Raw genomic sequence first — 20,097 nt, forward strand, 5'->3', positions numbered from 1 at the left:
CGAATCACTATGGTATGAGCCCATGACTTGTAGGCCTCAATTTCTTTTGTAGTTAAAAAAAAAAAACTCAATTTCTTAATTAATTAATTTAATTAGTTGAGATTATCAAGTTCATTGGGTCGATTTGATGAAACCTTTATATAAAAGATGTTGATATTCTCAACACATCCTTGACCTAAAAGAATATACATGAGTGGATAGTTGTCAATGGTTTTAAATTACTTTTAGAATGTATTATTTGATATTTTTGTGATCAAATGTATTATTTGATGACTCATTGTAAGAAATTAATTAATATTTCTCATGTATATAATCATTGACAATCATTCAATATATCTTTATTAATTAAATAAAAATATATCGAGAAGCATAATTGATCATAATCACTCATGTTTCAATTGTTTTGAAAATTTGAAAATCTTCACTACAAAAAAAAAAAAAAAATTACCGGGCCAAACCTCGGGGAATTGTCTAAAACCCCTTCCAATGATGGGTTTTTTGAGGGATTTGTGAGTGTGTGTCTATGTTTTAGAACAAAAATACAATAAAAAAAAAACCGGAAAATAGACACATATCATGATAATTTTTGCCTAATATAGTATATATATATACAATACTTGAAGGGTACAAATAATATGTCAATATATACTTTATATATATTTGAATGCTGTCATTTTTCTTTAGCGGTTTCACTTGCCTATAAGTATTTGATAATGAATCTTAATCAAACACTATATTTAATCTTTTTTTTTCTAGCCAAACTATGAATGAAAATACAATTGTTATGACTCAAATTCATAAGGAGAGTCCAACTCACTACTCAATGTGAGATTACTCATAACATTGTCACCGTGTACATGTAAGAGTTTACATCCACAAAGAACTTTTACTCTATTGACATTAATACAATGGTAGTCATTTTTTCTTTTAAGGCTTCACTAATATATCAATATCTAGTGTTGAATCTTAATCAAACCTATAGATAATTTAATGAAAGTACCAATTATTTTGACTTATATACCTCATAATTATTTTTTCTTTTCTTTTTTATTTAAATAAGTGATCTTCACATTGATCAAGTTTTTCAATGGTAGCATCCGAGTATATAATTTAGTTTTTGGTCATCCCACTTATTCACCTTAACAGTGAAATTTCTAACCACTAAACTTTTTGACAAAAGAAAAAAAAGTAGGCGTTGTCCTACTTTTCTATAAGAACATTAAATATTTTTTTTCTAATTTAAATGCAATTTTGATCTTTGTATTTTACTAAATTTGTAATTTTAATTCTTTAATTTTTTTTCTCCATAATTTTAGTCTCAATTTTTAAAATTAATTGAACCATTGAATCATCTTATTATAATCTCCAAATTGGATGACATGCCATTAAAAATCTTAGGACCTACCCTCCATAACATGCTTCTCTAGGCAATTCCAAACTCCACTTATACAAACAATCTAAAGTCACAATCTAATTATATAATAAGTATCAGAATGTATCTGGAGATCAATCATCACATGACCATATTTAGTTATATGTTTTTTAGTATGTACTATGCCATAGATGGTGGTCAAAGGCACTAATAATATTTGCAACAAAGATTTGGAAGCAAAACTTTAGTATTGTAAATCAAATAAAAAATGCTGATACCTCTAGAAAGTAATTAGTTTAGCTCAATAATGCAATCTTTATCGTAGTTTATACATTAATGACTTATAAAGATCAAGATCAAGAGAACTAATTTGTGGACCTTATATTCTTAATTAACATAACCGCCCATAAAAAAAATTAAGCAATTGAGTATAAGTGATTAACAAATTTTCTCTAGACGAAATATTCGAAATAATTAACAATCGTTAGTTGTTTAAATGGTGATTAAAGTTAGATTTGGTAAGAAGTACCACAATTCGATCTCCCACAACTGCAATCGAGAGGAAGCTGAAATCACTTAATGACAGAACTGATCCGAACCAGATTAGGCCGTCCAGTGGATCATATAATGATGGTGAAAAAAAAATTCGAAGAATTAAAAGTCAATTTTGTATGGAACAATTCTTAACTAAATTTTATTTATCTTGCGATCAAACTTTAAATTACTAAAAATCCATCTTCTTTTAATTATTATTATGTGCAAATGATGCAAATCATGGAAAACTGAGATATTATTATGTGCAAATGATGCAAAAGGACAAACTATCGAGAACCTACTTAATTTTCCATTTATAATATATATTTGATCTTCTTTTCCTTTTATTTTTATATCTATGTTGAGATTCTCTTCAATCATAAAACTAGCTTTTAATTTTATAAAATAAAAAGCTAGCTTCTATTTTTTAAGAAATTCAAAAATATTTTTTGAAAATATAAAGCTTAGAAAATAAGCATGATATATATAAATAACATCTTCATTATTGTGCTCTTATGTGTACAAAAGAATTATAGGAAAGTTAATTCAAATTAAATAAGGTGAAATGATTAGTTAGTTTGCATTGTTCTGTAACCACCAAAATTGTCATACAAAATTATTTGGTCACACCATTAATATGTATGATAATTTTAGTTGATAAGTCAAATGCATGTTCTTATATAGGTCATTCCCTAGCTAGCACAATTTTCTTTTTCTTTTTTTTACAAAATTCCCAACCTAAATTTTTAAAATGGAAATACTAATAATAATTTCAGACCCCACAAGTACGTAATTTATTTCTGACATTGATTAAAATCGCACCCCCCCTCTTGACACTGCATATGCAAAAGCACAGAGAATGTGCAAATGAGATAAAATGGGGTCAAAATTAACTTGTGGTTTGCAATTTGCAACCAAGTCTAAGGTTCTTTCCGGATAAGATGGCGGCGATGTTAATTAGATTTCTTAGTTATATTTATCTTCTTATTTTGAACTAGTTTTGTTATCATACTTTTTATAGGTTCTTTTATGCTTTTATAATAATATATATTTCAGTCTCGAATATAAATTAATAAAGTTAAAATATTTGAATATGCCGATTTTATTAGATTGAATTAGGTTTAATATCCAATTTTATGAGTTTTTAAGAAATTTCTTATAAACAGGTGTACAAACTTTAATGACACACTGCCTCACGCATTGTTTTGCTTACAAAAAAAGTTAAAATATTTGAATAAAATTTGAACAAAAAAAGAAAACTATATCCAAAAAAATTGAACTAAAAATATATTTAACCTAATTTTAACTAACTTTTGGTTAAATTTGAGATGAAAGGAAGGGAACACGATTAAGTTCTTTTGGTTAGTAATTAGTTGTTGATTTTGTTAGTGAAAGGGGTTGAACACGTGCCTTTTTTGTAACTCAATTGATTTTGAATTTTAGACAAAGTGACAAATATCACTGAAATTTACACACACAACAATGTGGTTGTAATATCACGAAAAATTAGAATAAAAAAAAAAAAGTTTGTGACTCGAGTCATAGGATCCCCTATAAGATTTGACTTGAGTCGTACACAACATTTAGGGCAAAATTTTGCTCCTAATCTGATTCACAATGTTGCCTCTATAATCTGAATCGATTCAAACGGCATAAAAGTGATAAAAACCCTTTTTTAAAGCCCTAATTGATTACAAGGAATATTGGGAAAAGTCAAATACCCTTAGAACTACTTAGACCTAACTTATTAAATCACTTGGTAACCCTAAGCCTCGTTGAGGTCTATAGTAAAGTAAGGTTAGTATAACAATAATGACTTAAATTTAAATAATTGAAGTTATTTCAGTTGATCAACATAATCACAATAAGGAATAAGCATGTGAGATTAATTACATGGGACATCTTAAAAGGGTTAAGAGTTATGGCCCTTGAGGCACTAGATAGAGTGGAGTATGCGTTAGAGATGATCAAAAAAGTTTTGTACTTGCTAAGACGGAATGGTTCTCTCCAATTATGAATGTGGACATTGGTGAGACGTTGGGATTGTTGCATGCCATGAAGTGGATTCAAGATTTACAACTGGAGCATGTGGATTTCGAGTTTGACTCACAAATTGTTGTAACTAAATTTCATAGTAAGAATAGAGATTGAGTCTGAGCTTGGTGATATTATTAAGGACTGTAGGACCATGTTTAACACACATTTTAGAAACTCTCGGGTTGAGTTTATTAGGAGGCAAACCAATGAGGTCGCTCATGTATTAGCAAGAGAGCCCACATCCTTAGCTATGTTGTGAATTCGTCGTAAATCACACCAATAAAAGAACTTGATGTGTGGATCAATTGAACGACAACCAATAATTAAGCGGATAAGAATAATAATAATAATCGATAAAGAAGATAAAGGAGAAGAAAGAACACGATAATTTGTTTACCCAGTTCGGTCCAATAATGACCTATTATGGGGGAGAGAGCAGCCCCTCCGTTCCACTATATCAAAGAGTAACTTTACAAAGAAATTCCCAATTGGGTTACAAGGAATTAATCCTAATTCTACCCAAAACTCAAATCTCTTCTTGTGGCCAAGAGACTCAATTTGATAAGTGTTTCCCAAGGTGTAATCAATTCCCTTTGCCCAACTCTAGAGTTATACCAAGAGACAACCCCTCTTGTTTCTCTCTAAAACTCTAGCCTTGTGTTGGCGGCAAATCTTAATTGAAAACCCTACATTGTTGCTCCCTTATTTTTCTATGAACAAAGCACTCCCTATTTATAGAAAAATATATGCTTAAAAATTAGTAACAAATATGTTTTAAAATAAAACAAATCCAAGTCAGAGTGTCCTCCAAGAAAATATATTTTTTCACAAAATCTGCAAAGATTCAACACAGATTTTTCTGAGTTCTTGTCGCTGAGATTTCAAGGCATACTCAACAAGCTAGTTTCCACATTTTCATTGATGTCCCCCTTTGTATTTGTGATATTACTCCCTCCGTACCACAATATATGTCACTTTGGGGGGAAAAATTGTTCCACAATATATGTCGTTTTATATTCTCAATGAAGTATTTAATACTATTTTTCCTATTATACCCTTAACTATTTATTACTCTATCTTCTTTCAATTCTTCAATTTATTTTTTCTATACTATAAATGAAGGACAATTTTGTAAATCAACTCATAATCTCTCTTTTCCATACAACATTAATTACCTTTCTTAATATGTGTAAAAGTATCAAAACGACATATATTGTGGTACGTACGGAAGGAGTATTATGAATGAAATTAATAGAGTAGGTACTTTACGTTAAGAAAAAAAAAATGCTATTTTGATTGTTGAATAGCAGACACCTTAATTAGGATGTTATGAAAAATAATCTTTCAAAAGATTGACATATTTTTATCAATATTATTAATCCTTTCAGTATTTAAAGTATTATGATTTTTTTTTTGTGTTAACCTCCAATTTTTTGAATAGGAAATCCTAATAATTTAGAATTTAACAGTAAAATATAAAAAATTTGAATAAAAATTATTCTTCTAAAAAATCAAACTAAAATTTTTCCAAACAATAACCAATCATATACTAATAGTATTAGTAATATATAGTGCGGTTCACATGAAACATTAGAATTTTTCATTGAAACGGACATTGTTCAAGAAATTGCCTAATTGTAATCTAAGCATGTGCTGTGAATCATTTGATTCCAGCCTACCGGATAATAATTATTAGCATCGATCGAGGCATAATTTTAAGAAATTTAAATTGTGCAGCCTTAAGAAAAAACCATAGTATGCTGCAGCATAGGATTATTGAAAGTCTCAAATATATGCACCTTTCTAGATACACAAGTCTGTAACATCACTATAGATTCGTAGTTATCCCAATTTATTACTTTTTTACCAATCCCAATTTATGACTGTATAGTTTGAGTGCAGCTTTGCTCCTTTTCTACTAGCTCCTTTTCTTCCTGTCCATTGAATAGATGAATGACACGTGGCAAGACAAAAATAGAGGGCTGAGATTTAAAGAATAAGGAACGTAGAAAAGGAAATATACACACGCGCATCTTCTTCTTGTTTCTCGGTATAATTATCGTTTCATCTCCCCCCTTCAGAATTCCTTTCGCCGCCGCTCGCCGTCGTCACAGCAGCGGCGTCCTTCCTCCATTCTTTTCCACACACCACCTCGCCATCATGACTTGCCCTCTGGCCATTTTCACTACATTTGAGTTGAAACAAAGATGAATTCTGATAGATTTGATTATAAAAAAAAACAGAGAGAAATTTTCAATCCATTTAAATTAATAGATCTGTTTAACTATGAATTGTGTAATTTTTCCACTGCATTTGAATTAAAACAGTTTCTATAATAAGGTGTTAGACCCTTAGATCCTTTCTTTGAAATTTGTTGAAATGACGTTGATTCAATTTGTGACATGGGTGTTAACTGTTGTTCAATATTCTGGTTCTTTATCATGGGTTTCTGGGTCGCTTCGTGACGGTGGCTCGACAAGATGGCGAGGTTCGGTTGTGACGGTAGGAACGCGATGTGTGGGAAAGAATAGAGTAAGGACGATGTCGCTATGACGGCCGGAGATCGACGGTGAAAGGAAGAGGTTGCAGATGCGAAGATGACAAGACAGAGAGAAACAAGAAGTAGCGCATTTCCATCTCTGTTTTTCAATAAGCTTTAAATCTCAGCCCTCTATTTTTGTCTTGCCACATGTCATTCATCTATTCAATGGACAGGAAGAAAAGGAGCTAGTAGAAAAGGAGCAAAGCTGCACTCGTATAGTTTATGCATCATTTTAGGGCAATGTATCAGGGCAGCATAGTTAAAGAGGGATGAGGAATTTATCCCGTAAGGATAGTTTAGCTACTATGAAAATGAGCGCTACTCAACGGGTAGTAAAAACAACTATAAGGTTCGACAATTTTGAATAATTAAACCATACTCTGATTGATTGATACTCATTTTGTTTACATCATCCACAACAATCTTACAGTCTAGTTTAGAGAGGCAACTTTATTATAAATTTATAACTCAAGCTAGCAATCCATTGGATACATTGATATAAGCACTACGCTTCTGCTTCTTGTGCTGTAATTACAACATATTCAAGTGTTGTCATGACCAAGATAAAACTCAATTTGTCTTCGCGAAGACAAGCTCCCATACCTATACGTTGCTCATGAACAAATATGGCTACATCAAAGGTTGCATTTGATGTAATATAGCTGCGGAGGTTGCTATGGTGTAACCTGGACTTGTTATTGCCATGGCTGGCCTATATCAGCTGGTTCACGCGCCTGCCGCCAGACCTGGAGGGTACTATTGGCGCGGTCAATTACCTATGTCGTGCTCTGAATTTTCTGCTCCCATAATTGCAAGTTTCTTTTGCGCCTTAAACTCCGAGATGTCATAGCAAAGGAAATCAATTGTTGAGTGATGAAATTGTGTCAAATATGTTTGAAAACATCATTAAAACCTTCATCATTTTTCATTAAATTTTACAATGCATTCCACAACTTAACTTGTTGCCAACAAGTTATCAACACAATCAATAAATAATTGTCAATTGTATATGTTGTGTATCTATGACAAACAAATACAATTAGAATCACCAAGAACTCCTTTGCTCATCAATCTTTGCCTATGCTTGATCATGGGGGGAATAGGTATAGCCCGTAATTGTTGCCAATCTCCCTCCACTTTCCCATCATCTCTGTTAATCATCACATCAACACATACTCTATATATACTTTTTTACTGAATATAGCCTTTTTTTATCAAAGCGTCAAATAATCTCATATCTAGGCATGTCAATGGGGCGGGGACATATTTTGCCTTCCTAAAACCCAAACCCATAAAGATTGGGTATCCCCAAATCTCAACGGGGATAAAAAATAAAACCCAAAACCCATATCCAATGGGGTTCGTGTATCCCCTGAGGTCCAGGTATCCCCATTCCACCTCACCTCCATGTAACCTTAGGTCGAGGTTTGGTAATTTTTTATTAAAAAAAGGGGTAAACTTCGAAAATATTTTGTTTCGACAATATGATTTTTTAAACAAAAAATATAAATAGAAAAAACAACTTGTTTAATACTCAACTTAAAAATAAAAATAAACATATGAATAAAATTTAATATTTTGTTTAAGGGTTTATAATTTAAGGAATGTAAAATGTAATCAGATATAAGCGGAGCGAGTTCGGGGACGGGTTCAGAATAGGTATCAATGCCCTTATTACTCGCCCCACCGCCGCCTTTTAAAATCAGGAAAAACTCAAACCCGAACCTAAACTCAGTCAACTCAGGTATGAGTTATATTTTCATGTTCCAAGGTTAACAAGTGAGATCTTCAAAATTTCATTAACATCTCTATCACAAATTACTCAATCACATGGTTTCTATCGAACAACCTTGATTGACATCGATTAAATCACTAACCTTTAATAAATTCTTATCGTTCAGGATGAAGCTAACAATAATTGGATTTGTTAAAGTTCAGAGAGAAACATAAAGTGACGACTAGGGTTTCAGTAATATCAGAATTGCATTACTTAACAAAATAAGGATTACAAGACAATTTATAATAATTCCTAATGGACTTCTAGACTACTAACATATAAAGCCCAATACTTAACGCCCTAATAATATTATTATCTAACACTTCCCCTCAAACTCACGATGCATTAACAGATAATCATCGAGAGTTTGCTAAACAAGAAACAAAAATCATACTAACTCTAACTAAATATTTTTTTTTTCTTTCTAATACTACCCCTCAAGCTAAAGCTTACTAAGCTTTGAGCTTGTCACAATATCAACCCTGAAATAAACTAAATTAACTAATAGCTTTAGATTTCGGCTTCAGATTTCAGACTTCAGCTTCAGATTTCGGATTTCATGCTTCAGAGTTTCAGAGTAGTTTCAGTTTCAGACAGTATTCCTTCACCGGATTCAGATTGTGAGTATTCCCTCACCGGATTCAGATGTGAGTATTCCCTCACCGGATTCAGATTGTGAGTATTCCCTCACCAGATTCAGATTGTGAGCTTTCGCTCACCGGACAGATTGTGAGTATTCCCTCACCAGATTCAGATTGTGAGTATTCCCTCACCAGACAGATTGCGAGCTTTCGCTCACCAGACAGATTGCGAGCTTTCGCTCACCAGACAGATTGGAGCTTTCGCTCACCAGACAGACAGATTGCGAGCTTTCGTTCACCAGACAAATTGTGAGCTTTCGCTCATCAGACATACAGATTGCAAGTACTATCTTAACTCACCCGACAGAACCAAACAAAAAACAGTCATGACAAACCAAACCAAACCAAACCGCAAGAAGCGAAGCATAACCAAACAAAACATAACCAAAACCAAATCAAATGGAACTGAACTAAATTAAATCAATCATACCAATCCAACTCAATAGAGAGGATTTAAATCAAATACCAATCCGATGCACATAATTCCATCAGCATGTGCTGCCGTCTTCTTCATATACCTACCATATACACTATACTTCCATGAGAGTATATGGCACCGGCAACTCTGCCAACAATAAAAGTGACCCTTTGATATACTGGAATAGCTATTAGCTTCAATACGGCGGCTGCAGACGAAATTAACATCACTCAACAAACAGAAAATTGTGATTCACTTTAAGCTATTCCTCAAAAACAAATTTACTCTTTCTTCAATCGATTTCTTTGAACAATACGGAAAAGAACCAACAACCAAAAAATCAGTATTAAAGATTAAATCAAATCTTTAACACTAACCAATGAAACAAACTGAAAATCAAATACTGGAACCAAAAACAAAACAATCAATCAAACACCGAAAATCAAAACAAATAGATTCCCAATTTTTTTTTTGGGAACTCGACAACGGAAACTACGAATGTTTCAAGGCGGATCGAACCTTGCTCTAGATACCATGTTAAAGTTCAGAGAGAAACATAAAGTGACGACTAGGGTTTCAGTAATATCAGAATTGCATTACTTAACAAAACTAGAACATCGACCCGTGCGGTGCACGGGTCTGATTAGCTGTAAGATATATAATAATTAAATAATATATGATAATTCCAATAATGTAAGGTATATGAAAAAAGTTGATTAAACGATAGTTCAACAATATTCGAAGTCTTAGTCGTATCATCACCGTCGTCATCGATGATCAATATTTTTAATCCTTTTCTAGAAGTAACTTTTGAAATTGCAACATACAACTGACCATGTGAAAACACTGGCGACATAAGATATATCCCAACATGCTTTAAAGATTGTCTCTGACTTTTATTAATAGTCATCGCAAAAGAAATCATTATAGGAAATTGTCTCCGTTGAAATTTAAAAGGAATTCTCACGTCATATGGTGTCAGAGAAAATCTAGGTATGAAAACCTGATCACCAATATTACTTCCTGAAATTTTTTTTTCTTTCAAAAACACGTTTTCCCAATCTCGTAATAATAAGTCTTGTTCCATTGCATAATCCTAATTTTTGATTCAAATTCCTTAATAGCATAACTGAAACTTCAACTTTAAGTCTCAACCTGTGATTTGGATGTCCCGACGTAGAAATCGTGTTCAAAAATTCGGGAGTATGAACATCATCCACTGTTTGACCGTCTACATTTTGTGTGAGTGGAGTATCATAACTCAAATATGTTTTTTCTTCACCAGGAAATTAAATCCAACATATAATCATTTTTTTTTGACAACAATCATTTATTGTGTCTACTATTGAATTTTTAGGAGCTAGTATAGCTCTATTTTGGAAATACGTTATATCGTTCATGTTTTGGAAAAGTTGTGGATAGGTGCTTTCAACGATAGAAGCAAGAGGATCACCTGAATTTGGAATCAATAAATCTGATGGAATGTCAAGTTCTAAATCATCGTCGTTGTCACCTGAGTTTGGATACATTAACGTAAAAATAAAGGGTATTTATAACAAATATAAAAAAAAAATTTCATTTTTTTTTGACAAAATTCTTTTTCCAATTTTAAAAAACTGCAATTTAATAAACTGCATAATAAATAATTAAAAAGTGATATAAGCAAGGTTACATGAGACATTGAAATGTGAAAGATGTTTTTTTTAATAGATTTCAATATTGTTGAAAGTGTCAATATATATATATATATAGTCAACAATAATTTTGATATGATATATTTTTAAAATTGATGGTGCTTATCAATTATTGCACATACATAGTCATGTCACTAATCAATTTTTTTTGCAATACAACCAAACACAACCATAGTCATGTCACTAATCACTTTCTTTATTTTGATTTTAACATTGCAGATTTAATATTAACCGATGATCATTTGATACAATATGCACTAGCAGACCAATTGTGATTTAAATTATGTCCACAAAGTGTTAAGCTCCATCAACTTTCATAGAAAATATTTCATACGACAATTAAGCACCATCAATTTTCATTGCACAATTTAAACAATTAAAAACTGATAATCTCTTATATTATAAGCTTGCTAACATAAGCTAACCCTATACCAAATTTTTTCCCCTCTCATTTTCTCTTTCTTTTTATTGCAGCTTTATATTAAAAAAATACAGATTTGTCATCGAACCTGCATCCCTTACTTACAATAAAATCTTTCAACCGCTAAAACATGTGCTTCAATTATGAAAGAATTTAGGAATCCTAATATGTTAACTCTGTTTTCAATAAATTTGAACGACGAAATTAATCACAATTTTTATTTATTTATGGATGTCTGCTTAAGTTTATGTTCTTGATTAGGTCTTTAATTGTTTTTTTAACCTTTAATTATCATCAATTTTTTAACCTTTAGTTATCAACAATTTTTTTTTAATAAGTAAACAAAACGACGGGGTCCAAAATTATTTAAAAAATATATAAAATATAAAATAAGCACATAAAACAAATATAGAATAATTAGTCCATTAAATTTCCTATATTACTCTTATTGAAAATGCTCTTAGAATTTTTGTATTTTATTTTTTATTGTTATATATTACACCTAATTAGACCCAAACACCGTATGGGTCAAAGTTCTAGAAAGACAGGGAAAACAAATTATTGTTGACTATATTATTCATCACAAAAAAATCATTGATCAAGAAAGACATAAATTTTTTTTGTGATGAATAATATAGTCAACAATAATTTTGATATGATATATTTTTAAAATTGATGGTGCTTATCAATTATTGCACATAATTTTAATCACAATTGGTATTCTTGCCATAGTGGTTGGAAATATTGTATTTCATTGAAGGGTTGTGAGTTCGAATCCTAGTTAAGACAAAATTGTATTATTTTTTAATAAAAATTGCAAGATAAAATGGAGGGAAAACAGGGAAAACAAATTAGGGTTTAGAGTTTGCTTGTGTATACAAGCTTATAATATAAAAGATAATCATTACAAGACAATTTATAATAATTCCTAATGGACTTCTAGACTACTAACATATAAAGCCCAATATTTATAATATAAAAGATAATCATTACAAGACAATTTATAATAATTCCTAATGGACTTCTAGACTACTAACATATAAAGCCCAATATTTAAAGCCCTAATAATATTATTATCTAACAAGATTGTCATCATTTCTTAACTAAGATGTATGCCATATTGGAATCAAAGAGACATTGCCAATTCTCTATCGTTAGTTTCTAATTTGTCTTAACATTTCATACTAGATATTATAATATGTGAAATATTAATGAAAAAAAATTCAAAACATATGAAAATCATGGGTTGGAATAATAGGTAAAAATCTTAAAATCCAATATATTTGAATCAAACTATATGGAGTTTTAACAGTATGGTCCAGTTTTGTACCCAATAAAATCCAATTGTCATTGGATTCGTATAAGTTTTATTTTTTTCTTGAGTAAGATTCGTATAAGTTGTAGTTTGGTAAATAATTAAATAAAGTACTTATTCCTTTAATTAAATAAAGTGCTTATTCCTTTGCTAAAAATCAGCTTTCATAAAATCGCTAAATTTGATCTAATAATAAGAAATTTGAGTAATATATACAATATCTTAGTTTTAAACCTCAATTCAAATGTATAAAAATAAAATAAAATCGGCTTTCATAACCAAACATGGCCATAATGCGATTCAATCATTTAGCCAATATCTACAAATAAATAGTCACATATACAACATTATTTGTACATTATGAATCTATGATTGTGATATTGTTGAAGACTTTTATATATAAGGGGAATACTTTCAAACAAATTGTGTAAATTCTTTCACAATTATTTGAATTGACTTCGTATAAATTACATTTATTCCTCATTTATACAATGATTTGCTTCAATCTATATTTGTTTTTTTACACTTTTAAAACAATTTTATAATATTTTTCACATGATCAAAACGAAGACATGTTAGAATATTTTCTAATATTTTATGGGCCGCGATCAATTGTGGCTTTTGGTTTTAATAAAAATGAGTTGATGTTGTTGTGATTCATTTAATGATGGTTAAGCCCGATAATTGTGATCAATAATAATGGACTTTAAACACTAATTCTGATTTGTGTAGAATAAAGTGTAGGCCCAACTCTAGGGTCCATGATGGGTGGTACTAGGGTTGAGATCTTTTATATATAAGATTTACTAGGTCCCTTTTGCCGTCACGCATAAACACAGTGAGCTCATTTGTGGTTTTACCCATCAAAGACCTCAAAGACCGGAGCAATTAGTGATAGGCAAAGGAAAATATTGTCTAACATATCGATGGTTCCGATATCGACTATTCCGATAATCATGATTGTTAATTCACAAGTAAGTGTGTTCTAATTTCATATAATATATCAATTTATAATTATTAATTCATACAAGACATTCTTCATGTTGTATCCCTCAACATATACTAAACCAAAAGTGGAGAAATACTGCCTCCCACAGAAACATTACTACGTTCCCAAAAAATTTAAACTTTAAGAAAGGAAACAGATGTAGCCAAAAATTATATACCCAATTTTATTGAATAAAGAGTATATATAATTACAGTTTTCAATAAATTTATATACCCAATTTTATTGAATAAAGAGTATATATAATTACAATTTTTAATAAATCTAAAAAATAAAATATTTCGGGTTATGATAACTAGTGTCTTATGAGGTACTAGTTAAAATATAAAAAGAAAAAGCAAATTTATATATTTTTTTTTAGGTACTAGTTAACATTACCATTAGAATTTGACCAAGTTTTATCAACAGGTTGCTCATAATCTGGATGCGACATCCATGCTGCCTGAAAATGAAAGTTTGTTTTTTGTACTGTTGATGAGTTTATGGCAGCTAATCAGCAAAGGGTTATGATCAGAACCGTGTTGGCTCTCAGAGATGTCTGTTCAACAATATAGTCTCACAAGCGGAGAAACTACGGATAAGTTCACACAAGCATGTTTACCTCATACCCTTCCATGCACCAAAACATCTGTCGGCCGAAGTGTCGATCTCCTCTCATGTGGATTAGTCAAGAAATTTACAAATATCTTTTTCTTCATAGATATTCTCGCATGCCTAAAAACAACATTTTTTTATGATTTATAAATATTGACTATATATACAATTTTTTTTATAAGCAAAAAATGAATCATAAGGAGTACAAGGGGTATTCAACCCTTACAATTCATAATAGATTACTTTAGATGCGTTGAAAACAATCTAAAAGATTATTACGCTATTACGCCAGGCAGATAAAGCTAAAATAACATTGTTCTCTGTTCGGCCTATAAACCAAAACCAAGAAAAATAAATAATTTGCTCCACTAAAGATGATATATTGACACAGTCTCCTCTAAAAATAATGTTATTACGCGTACACCAAATACTCAACGTCGTCGCCAACCAAATTATATAACGAATTCGCTTGCTACAATTGTCTTTTGCTAATTCACCAAACAAAGAGAAATAGCTTGTAACGTCCTCAAAAGGGATAACAATATTGTCCAACCAAACAAATATTTTCTGCCAAATTTGTGAAGTAATGCAGCAAGTGAAAAAAATGTGTTGTATGTCCTCTACCTCTTTGAAGCAAAATACGCAACTTCTCTCATGATTATTCGTGATAATACCTTTGCGAAACAAAGCCTCCCGGGTTGGTAATTTTTCAAGTAACAACCACCAACCGAAAACGCTAACTTTTGATGGAACATTGTTCTTCCATAATCTTTTCAATGCTGCCACTGTATGTGTATCCAGAGCAGTACCTACACGTCTGTCCTGCAAAACCATGTATGTTGATCGAACCGAAAAAGAACCATCAGAATTTGATGACCATCTTCGCCTGTCGCTAGAAGCTCTGTTAGGCCAAACCTGTTCAAGCAATTGATGCAATTCATTGAAGGATTCAATATCTGCATCATCAAGTGCTGCCATCCAATTGAGTTTCCAAGACCACATGTTGTTATTTCATATCCCCATATTTAAAATACAAGCATCTTTATGAGTTGATTTATGAAACAAAGATGGATACAATTCACTTAACAGTACCATTCCTAACCATTTTTCCTTCCAAAAGCTATATTGTTAACCGTCGCCGAGAATGCTACTAATATTATTAACAAACCATCCCCCTTCCTCCGTGCCGCCTGTTTTCCACATATCCCGCCACCAAATTGAAGCATGTTTGAGACCCTCCCTCCCTTCCCCATATAAGAAATTAGCGGCAAAAAATTCATAACGAAAATACAAAAGATTAAACCAAGAAGTAGACAAATCATTCAGGCACCTCCACTTCTATTTACATAAGAGTGAATCATTACTTGTGTTCAGAAACACTAGTCAGCGGTTTTTTCAGAGTAATTAACACAAAGATCAAGTAATTACGTGGTTCTCTACGAGAAGATTTACAAAGATCAAAGTCTAATGCACGTGGGGACGGTTACTTGATCCCTAATTCAAACAATTCCTCAATCAACAATTTGAAAATGAGTAGTGTTCAATGCATGGTGTGCACTTTAGCAATTGGATAAAGATCTTTTGGTTATAAAATACAACTTAGTACTACTAATACTAAGTTACTACAATTGCAAAGAGAACGAGGTACAATGGTGTGTGTGATTGGGATGTTCAATATTCCAAACTTCAATATTAACTTATTGGCATTTGAGCTAGGAAGTTCCTATTTCAATACATAACGATTGAATCTAGGAGTCTATATTCAAATTCTCTACATGTATAATCGATGGTTATCCTTGTCATCCTTACTTTGATTAGGAGTTTGGGCTTGCTAGCAAGATAATGTTATTAATTAATCACACAAGTGGGTATTTTCTCGTGTTTTTTCTTAATTGAATCAAAACTTATTTGATGCAAACTTGTTAAAGTGTTTGTTTGAAGTGGCTCCCGAGGAAAATCTCTTTTCCATAATAAGAAAAAAAGTAAAGCTATATCCATTGAAAAAAACTTCACAAAGACATAGCGAAAAGAAAGAAATAAGTGACAACCAAACCGTAAAGAACTCTACATTGAGTATATTGAACATTTAATATGGTACTTCAACCACTAGACTCTCCTACTTATTACATTACATTAGTCTTTTGAATTTGACTCTCCTCATGTCTTAATAGAAACGGTGATGTTTGGCGGAAAACATCAGAATTATGGCTATATAATAAAAGTCAACAAATATATATCCAGTCAAGAATAGTGAGATCATTCCTTAGTTAAATTTCTGCCCTAAATATTACAACATATCTACCATCTGAATTATATCTACAAAGATAAAATAGAACCGACTCTAAAAGAACAAAGAGAGTATATTTTGTACAACTTACTTTAACATTTTTTTTTTATAGTCTCTTTTAAGAAAGAATCTCTTTAAACAAAGAAACTATAAATAAAGTCAAATAAAAAATTATTCCCATAAAAAATTAAATTTGAATTCTCTCAAACGATTATTCGTAGAGGAAGCTCGTTAACCACTTAAGTTAAATTTTTCAGTTACATATTTAATTTTTTAGTAAGGTAAAAAAAATCGAAGAAGAATAAAATTTAAAGTGGAAAAGTCGTGAAAGATCATCTCTATTTTTTATGATTTTTATTTCTTTCATTACCAATTTTTTTTTAATATTTTGGAGGGTATAAAAGAGATTTTAACTCATCTAATGTCTTACTTTTACATTTATATTTTCAAAATTATATAAAATAGAGGAAATGAAAAAACTACAAAATGGAGATGATACCAACTCGGAAAAGCGGCATGTTAATTAAATAATTTTACAATCTTTGAAGAAAATTAACGAAGGAAAGGTTTCTCTTCATTCAATTTTGATTACAAATTTTGGCGTTTTGATACGTCTCGGCATACATTCCATTTCGAAACTTTGAAAATATTAGTATATTTGAATATTCTAGAAAAATGGGAAATACATTGAAATATCAACAAAAAAAATGTTCATAGGATTGATCGATTTCTTTTGTCTATGTATTCAATCATCGGCAACGTGGCATCATATAGGTTAAAAATGGTAAAGTGACACATGAGGTTGGTGATGCTACAAATGGAGTATTAAGCACTATTAAATATGTACCAAAAAAAAAACACTATAAATTTGTGTTGGTTCTTTAAGTAAACCACAACATCAAATTAAAAGTTTAAGTATCAACAATACGATTCCTATGAAAACTCAACATCATATTATGAACTTCTTTTTATTCTCTTTCATGAACCACATGACATGATTGACCATTTAATTAAACACAAAAATGTGAGGCATATATGTTAGTGTAACTTGCTAGATGTTTCTCATAAATAAAAAATAAAGAAGCATTCAAATGAACAATCCTTTTCTAACATGGGATTCATGAAAAATGGCCTCAAAATAAAACCCCTAAAATTTGTTCTACTTGTTAGTAAACCCCATGAATTAAGTGGCCATCTTTTTCATTTTTTAAAAGTAAATACGTAAGTTAATTCTTGAAATTGTAGTGTTGTATTATCCTAGTCCTCACATGATCAATATTGCAATCATCAATGGAAATCAAGTCCGTCCCTCTATCTTGATTTGATATCAAGTGCATCTAAAGTACCTTGGTCCATCTAAAAAGTTGGATTTTTTTTTTCTGTCGACTAGCCTCTAGTGGCTAGAATTTCACATTTTAGTGCGAATAAGTGGGAGTACCGGGGTCCAAACCCCGACCCCTACATATTACATGCAATATCAAGGCTAATTTAACTATGCCGGGGACAAAAGTTATATTAATTATCTCCTTAATTACAAATTACAAATTTCTTATATTCTATGATGAAATATTAATACTATTTTTTCTTAAATGAAAAAATGTAGGCGAGTTAAATATGATTTCGCCAAAGACATAACACAAAGTTCATAGAACATTTATAAAGGTAACCAATATTTTTTTATGTTGGCAGTGAGAATTGAATTCATATCTTTGTATGATAAAATTGTCAATTTCCTATTAATTGGATCAAATTCGTTGATATTTTTAGCTATAAAATACATATGCAAACACCAACACTAACTTGTCGAGACCATAATAATTTTAAAAAATAAAATAATTGAATGCAATTATATGTATTGGTCTCCGATTATGACAATAGACACGGGAGCAGATCCTCTCCATTAAAAAGTTTCTACTGTAAAATCACAACCATTAATTATGTATGTGGTCAAAATACATTGAAGGATTAGAATGTCTACTGGACAGTCTTTAGTAAAAAATCCACGGGAGATCACTGACCCGTGTGCGACAGCGGATCAAATTGGCGCCGTTGTCGGGGACTCTCAATTAATTTTAGCCAATATTAGACTCAGTTGTTGTGTTCTTGCGTTTTGGCCTTGCTTTCCTGTGGTTTCTGGCATTTACGCACCCTAATAATCAGTTTTCATAAAAAAATAGTTTTCTAGGAAATCTTCACTTAATCAAGTATTTCCTTCCTGTGCCATTTCATTAGAGAAAAAAAATCAGAGTTCAAAGTCCTTTATTTTGGAACAAAATAGATGAAAGCAGCCTAAAAATCCCAAATTTCGTGTTTTACAATTTTATTTTAATTTATTTATGTTTTCATAGTTTCGGAAAATTCCAAAATAATTTCCAAAATTCTTATTTTACTTAATTAGATTAAATTTTGTGTTTTTGTATTTTTCTGAATCTATTTTAACCATATATCTTCTTTCGTCTTGTTTCTGCTGAATATAAACATTGCTGACATTTTCACATTTGTTGCTACGGTGCTGAATTAGTTCTTGCTACTAGGTCTACTCGTTCTAACTTGTTTGATTTTGATCCAGAAATTGAAAGAACTTTGCACACAAGCTGTAGAGAGAATCTGGCTAATACTAGTTCATCACCATTAACTAGTGTGATTCTGATTCTTTACATAATTTTTCTTTGCATAATTTATTTGATTCTTAACTTGTTTTTATAATAACATGGCTGAAAGAACATTGTTATTATCAAAAACAAGTTCAGCCATGTTATTATAAAAAACAAGATAAGAATCAAATAAATTATGCAAAGAAAAACTATGTAAAGAATCAGAATCACACTCGTTAGTGGGTGATGAACTAGTATTAGCGAGATTCTCGCTACGACGTGTGTGCAAAGCTCTTTTAATTTTTGGATCAAAATCAAACAAGTTACTAATTCAGCACTGAATGTCAACAATGTCTATAGTCAGCAGAAACAAAACGAAAGAAGAGATATGGTTAAAATAGATTCAGAAAAATACTACATAAGCACGAAATTTGATCTAATTAAGTAAAATAAGAATTTTGGAATTTTTTTGGAATTTTCTGAAACTATGAAAACATAAATAAATTAAAATAAAATAATAAAACACAGAATTTGGGATTTTTAGGCTTTGAACTCTGATTTTTTCCTGATGAAATTGCACAGGAAACACTCGATCCAGAGAAGATTGTCCATAAAACTATTTTTTTACGAAAATTGATTATTAGGGCGCATAAAGGCCAAAAAACACGGGAAAGCATGGCCAGAACACAAGAACACAACAACTGAGTCTAATATTGGCTAAAATCAATTGAGATGTCCCCCGCAACGGTGCCAATTTGATCGTCACACACGGGTCAAAAACGAGTTTTAAAAGTGTAGATTTGGAAACGACGCTCGAGTATGTATCGCAAGGACTCTGTTAACAATTTTAGCAAATAGTTAGAGT

This window comes from Trifolium pratense, linkage group LG1 (assembly GCF_020283565.1).
Source record: "Trifolium pratense cultivar HEN17-A07 linkage group LG1, ARS_RC_1.1, whole genome shotgun sequence".
NCBI lineage: Eukaryota > Viridiplantae > Streptophyta > Magnoliopsida > Fabales > Fabaceae > Trifolium > Trifolium pratense.